Source organism: Podarcis cretensis (genome assembly GCF_951804945.1).
Source record: "Podarcis cretensis genome assembly, chromosome: 9".
Lineage (NCBI taxonomy): Eukaryota > Metazoa > Chordata > Lepidosauria > Squamata > Lacertidae > Podarcis > Podarcis cretensis.
This window is the reverse complement of record NC_137178.1, coordinates 6,472,415-6,478,726: the sequence shown is the minus strand read 5'-3', so window position 1 is coordinate 6,478,726 and position 6,312 is coordinate 6,472,415.

The following is a 6,312-nucleotide window of genomic DNA, read 5'->3' as shown; positions in this document are numbered from 1 at the left end:
CTTTCTTTATGGTCCAGCTCTCACTTCCATACATCACTACTGGGAAAACCAGAGCTTTAACTATACGGACCTTTGTTGGCAAGGTGATGTCTCTGCTTTTTAAGATGCTGTCTAGGTTTGTCAATGCTTTTCTCCCAAGAAGCAGGCGTCTTTTAATTTCGTGGCTGCTGTCACCATCTGCAGTGATCATGGAGCCCAAGAAAGTAAAATCTCTCACTGCCTCCATTTCTTCCCCTTCTATTTGCCAGGAGGTGATGGGACCAGTGGCCATGATCTTCGTTTTTTTGATGTTGAGCTTCAAACCATATTTTGCGCTCTCCTCTTTCACCCTCATTAAAAGGTTCTTTAATTCCTCCTCACTTTCTGCCATCAATGTTGTGGCATCTGCATATCTGAGGTTGCAGTTGCTGATTTCGTGATTTCAGAACGGAGCAGGGTGGGGGTGGTTAAACAAACAGAAAGACAGACAGAAAAACAGACACACCACCACGTGGGTGGCCCCTGGGAGTGCGCACTGGCCGGAGGCTGGCTGGAGACATTCTCAAACTTACAATAACTTATAACAAGTCTAAACCTTAACACTAAGCGTACAGAACACCACACCAGAAGGAAGAGAGATTGAAAGAGGAAGTGAAACCTTGGCTCCTTCTGGCCTATTACAGTGGTGCCTCTAGTTGCGGACTTAATCCATTTTGGTCTGCAACTAGAGCACCTCTTCTGCGCATGCGCACAGTGCGGTTGAGCACTTCTGCGCATGTGCAAAGCGACAGATCGCTTCTGCGCATGCGCAGGCAGCGAACCCGAAAGTAAACACTTCCAGGTTTGCTGCATTCGTAAGCTGAAAGTCCATAACGAGCAGAATGCAACACAAGGTATGACTGTATAGTCAGCATGACCTTGACAGATAACAGGACCAGTTTAAGCCAGCTGTACTCAGCTTCTCTGAAGAGATAACCCAAACATCATGAAGTTTCTACTTGTTTCTTTCACACAGAGAAGCTTCCAGAACCCTCTTTAATTAATTAGGACAGGGAAGATCTCTACACATCAGATCAATACTTTCTGTACTAAGAAATACAAACTGATGTTACTCAGAATTTTTATTTATTGATTTAAGCGATCCCCTGCTCACTTTTCTTGGGAGAAAACAAGGGGCTGAAGAAGAGGAAGCATGCACAGGGTCAGGGCCAGATTTAGATGAAGAGAGACCCTAGGCTGCTCCACTTGTGAGGCCCCTCCCAATCCCCTACCCTCACGACTAGAAGAAGATGGAAGAGGGTTATAAACAAAATTGAATGAGGATGGGTATTTAAAATTCTGCAATTCACAATTTCTCCTCTAAAGGACATCATAAAACTTCATCAAAATTTGTTTGTCTAAGTTTGTCACTTTCAATGTACGGAATGCTCAGTGTGGGCAACCTCTCTTGAGACATTGTGGCCCTTAATTCACTTTTAATTCTTTTGAGTCTTGAAAAACTCCTCTCTTCCGAGCAGTTAGTGACCATAAAGCTAAGAAATAGCCGCAAAATTGCCTCCACATTAGGAAAGGCCATCTGATTTTTTTCCTTGTATATAATTTGATAAAGGTCTGCATGAGACAGAGAGTGCTCTGCCGTAAGCCTATGGCTTTGTCTCACGTACAGGTGAAAGTGCAAAAGTTCATCAATAAGATTCAGGTCAATATTTTTTGGGTATGCTTCCATCAACAGTTCAACACTGTGCTGAATTTCCTGCTTAGATGCTATCAGCAAGAATGGAAAAAAACAATTGTGTAACATCACTGTATACAGTACTTCTTTTTAAATTGGCTTCAAGTGCATCTAATATAGGAATAAAGGATTTTATCCTAAACTTAACTCTCAAATAAAGTATATCTAAGGCATCAGGTGAACTTCTGTCATTTCTTTGCCATTCCCAGCCTCTTTGTCTCCTTATTTTGTAGTTAACATTTGGCAAGGTGGCTTTTGCTTGTTTCTCAAGCTCATCAAAATCTTCTCTTTAAAAAATCCAGAAGTGAACTGTACAAACTTGCACAAGAACTCAATAACAGGCCTGATTTCTGAAGGGCTTTGCTGACCCTGTGAAAATGACCTAGCACACAGATTTATATCTCTAAGATTCTGCAGACTTTGGCTGTGAACTAGGTCCCCACAAAAATTTTTCAAATTGTGCCCTAGAGTTTCAAATTGGGACCCACTAGGATTAAAATGCCCTCGCATGAAGTCTTGGGTTTGCAATTTTGGGAGAGGAGAGGCTGCCCCCTGGGGGGGGGGGGCAAATGGGCTGCAGAGGCCCCCTAGATTTAGAGGACCTACCTAGGCTTCAGTCTATACAGTCTATAAAGCCTATACCGAATACTTAGCCTATACAGTCATATCTCATGTTGCATTAGGTTCATGTTGCATCTATTCGACTTGCGAACGTGGCAAACCCGGAAGTGTATACTTCCGGGTTTTGCCGCACGCACAGAAGCATTCTGCACACTTCGCGCATGCGCAGGAGTGCTCTATTGCGCTCTGTGCTTGCGCAGAAGCGCCGCTCTAGTTGCAGACTTTTCGGGGTGTGAGCGGCACCCCAAAATGGATCATGCCCACAACTAGAGGTACCACTGTACACACTGGCAGAGGAAGAGGAGTGTGGGGTGAGCGCACTGCTCCTGGCAGTGCAATCCCGGTGGGGTGCCATCGTGGCTCTCCCCCTGCCCGTGCTGGGCACCACCCCGTCTGCTCTCCGCCCCCCCCCCCCCCCCGGTGCTGGAGCATCAAGCTCCGCCACTGACAGTACATAAATCGGGCACTGCACGGGGGTCGAGCTGCAGCCCGCAAAGGAAATTCCTCTGTGCGCAGTGTGGGCAGGTTTGCTCGTGGGAAAGGGTTTGCATGAGTCGTTTTCCGTCCATAGCAGGGCAGCTCGGTGGCTGCTTATACATCGCTCACTCCCCCCCGCCCCACAATGGGACAGCTATTTGCATGCGACGGACAGCTGCTAATTTATATGCATCAGTATAAACTTAGAAATCAGAACTAGAAATGCAATGCAATGTGTATCAGCATAGAAGGGAAGATTGTGATTGGGTGGCCCCTTTGTCTGATGCCCTAGAAATGGCTGTGTGTTGGCAGCATCAAAGCTCTACCTCCTTGCGATTTCCTTTCTCCAACAGAGGACTGTCCTCCTCAAGAAAGAGCAGGCGGCCACACTAGTGGATTTTGCTAACCTAGCTTTAAAAAAAATAAAAATCTTCCTCCTCCTCAATTTCTAAATCAGGCCAAGCTGGGTAGAATTATAAAAGTTGCTGGGAAATGATATATAATGAATTGAAAAGGATGTTCAAAATAATCTTTGTAAAAGAAGCTTTTCTTTTGGGAATTATAGGGACAGAACTTCCTAAACTGTATAGATATTTATTTATTTATGTTTGCTACTACAGCAGCAAGAATGTTACTTGCCCCAAAATGGAAAGAAGCAGAAGTCCTAGCAAAGGAAGAATGGATACAAAAACTTATGGAATATGCAGAAATGGTGAAACTTACCGGAAGAATAAGAAATCAAGATAACAAACTTTTTACAAAAAAAAGGATGGAAATGGTTTATTGAATATTTATAAACAAACTGTAAACAGAAAAGAACACTGGCAGGATTACTGGAATAACTTCAGTTTTATAAGAATATATATTTAAAGTAGATGAATAAATGAGTAAGTAAAGTTAATTTGGAATATGCAGAAAATATAAAAAATAAATCTAAGGAAGCGCAGAAAGAGGGGGAAGGAAGTCAAATTTTGAAATGTTTAAATGATTGTAAAATTAATGAAATGTATAAATGTGAAAAGTATAAATAAAAACTTTCAGAATAATAATAATAATTTTAAAAGTTGCCCCTGAGAAGTTATTAGTAACAACTCAGTACTTTAGCAGGATTAACATAGAATGAACAGTGAAGATATAGATGAAAGGGAACTTTAAAAGGAAGAAATAAATAAATACTGTAAGGTAATAATTAGAATATGCAGTAATAAAGACAAAACGTAAGAAACCAGAGGGGGTGGGAGGGAAGCCGATTTGATGGGTTGACTTTATTGAATTTGTATAATTGTTGTAAAACTGAAAATTTAATTTAATTTTTTTTTTAAAAAAAAGAATTATAAAAGTTGTTGGAGCAGAAGAATGCATAAACTTCTAGGGAGATCAAACTACTGGGGACTTAGTATTAGACATGACTTCCATGAGAATCAATTCAGTCTGGGCTTAATGTATTTTATTTACTTACAATATTTATAGCCAGCTTGTCCTTGAATATTTTTAATCACAGAGCAGGGAACAAAATAATAAAAGTAAACAGAAAAATAATATACAAATAAAAAAATCAACGTACAAAATTTACAAAATCATATGAAGCCCAATATACAGGACCGTATCATCAACAACAAAATTACAACACTAAGATCCAGCACAGAAGGCCTTCTGGCAGTTCCCTCCCTGCGAGATGTGAAGTTACAGGCAACCAGGCAGAGGGCCTCCTTGGTGGTGGCGCCCACCCTGTGGAACGCCCTCCCAGCTGATGTCAAGGAAATAAACAACTATATGACTTTTAGAAGACATCTGAAGGCAGCCCTGTTTTGATGTCTCAGTGTGTTTTTATACAGTATTTGGCTGGAAGCTGCCCAGAGTGGCTGGGGCAATGCAGTCAGATTGGTGGCATATAATAATAATAATAATAATAATAATAATAATAATAGAAGGGTGGGGGAAGGAGGGTACAAAAATGTAAACTTACAACCCTGCGAGGTAGGCTGAGCTCACCCAGTGTCAGAAAGTGAGAAAGAGGGAAGGGAGAGCCTTCCTGCTGCTTTGAATTTTGAATTATGGTGCTGGAGGAGACTCTTGAGAGTCCCATGGACTGCAAGAAGATCAAACCGATCCATTCTGAAGGAAATCAGCCCTGAGTGCTCACTGGAAGGACAGATCCTGAAGCTGAGGCTCCAATACTTTGGCCACCTCATGAGAAGAGAAGACTCCCTGGAAAAGACCCTGAGGCTGGGAAAGATGGAGGGCACAAGGAGAAGGGAGCGACAGAGGATGAGATGGTGGGACAGTGTTCTCGAAGCTACGAACATGAGTTTGACCAAACTGCAGGAGGCAGTGGAAGACAGGAGTGCCTGGCGTGTTCTGGTCTATGGGGTCACAAAGAGTCGGACACAACTAAACAGCTAAACAACAACATAGTAGTAGTATGAAAACGGAAAAGTGAATTGAGCTATCACAGCCCTTCTGTGGTTTCCGGACTTTGGTGTGTACGCATTACTGGCTTAAAATGCACTAAGGTCTTTTCCCCTCTCCACATTTCAAATTGAGGGGTGGGGGAAAGCATCAGAACACAGTATTTCTATAAAAAAACACACACCATGATTGAAATGGATTGTGCCTCCTGTTGTGTCCACATGGCTTCAGAAACCATCAATGGGAGCTCACTGGATGCAGAGTAAACAGAAATAGCTTTTGTCGTCTTCTGGAGGACCTGTTTTCAAGCACTGCAAAAATGTGGCGCCTTCTCAGTTTCCACTGAAGGCTGTGTGTGCCTGGGTGCTCTCTTGGGCTCTTCTTTTTCTTTCTTTATTTTTTTTAAATAATTTTTATTAACTGGCCAATCACATCAAATTAAATCACATCATATAAATTCCGAATTACAAAGCCAAATTTTTAAATTTTGTTGGGGGAACCCATACTTCAAGATCCAAAGGGGAATTCAGATCATCTTCTTATTACTGCGTTAATGTCCAAATCAGTCCCAATCAGTCCAAAGTTCATAATTCTATCCAGTCTTATCTTGGTGTTGCCACATCATATCTTGTTCGTATAATTTCTCTTTTTCCTTTACGATCTCTTCTGTTAGTCTCCTTAAGCCGATAGCAAGTGTAATAATCCTGTGTGGATTTCCCGTTCCTCCACTAAGTCCAGATGATTTCCATATATCTCCTTCCTAGATAACATCACTTTATCCATCGTAAATTTTGGCATTTGTCGCTCTTAAGTCCCACCGAGGAGTTGATTCACGATATGTAAACAACTCTATTTCTCTCTTTCTCCTCCCAGACCCAAGAGCTCCCACAATGCCTCACAAAATGGCGAACGGCATTTTTTCCTGACTGCGTCACTCCAAAACTCTTAGCTTTCCAGCTTCATCTTGAAACATTGCTTTGGATCGAAAGTTTATCTCCACACAGCCTTAAATCCACAGCTTAAGTCCTTAATTTCTGACTCATTAGGGGAGGGGGATTCTTGTTAAATCACATAAAAAGGTAGAGGCAGGTTTT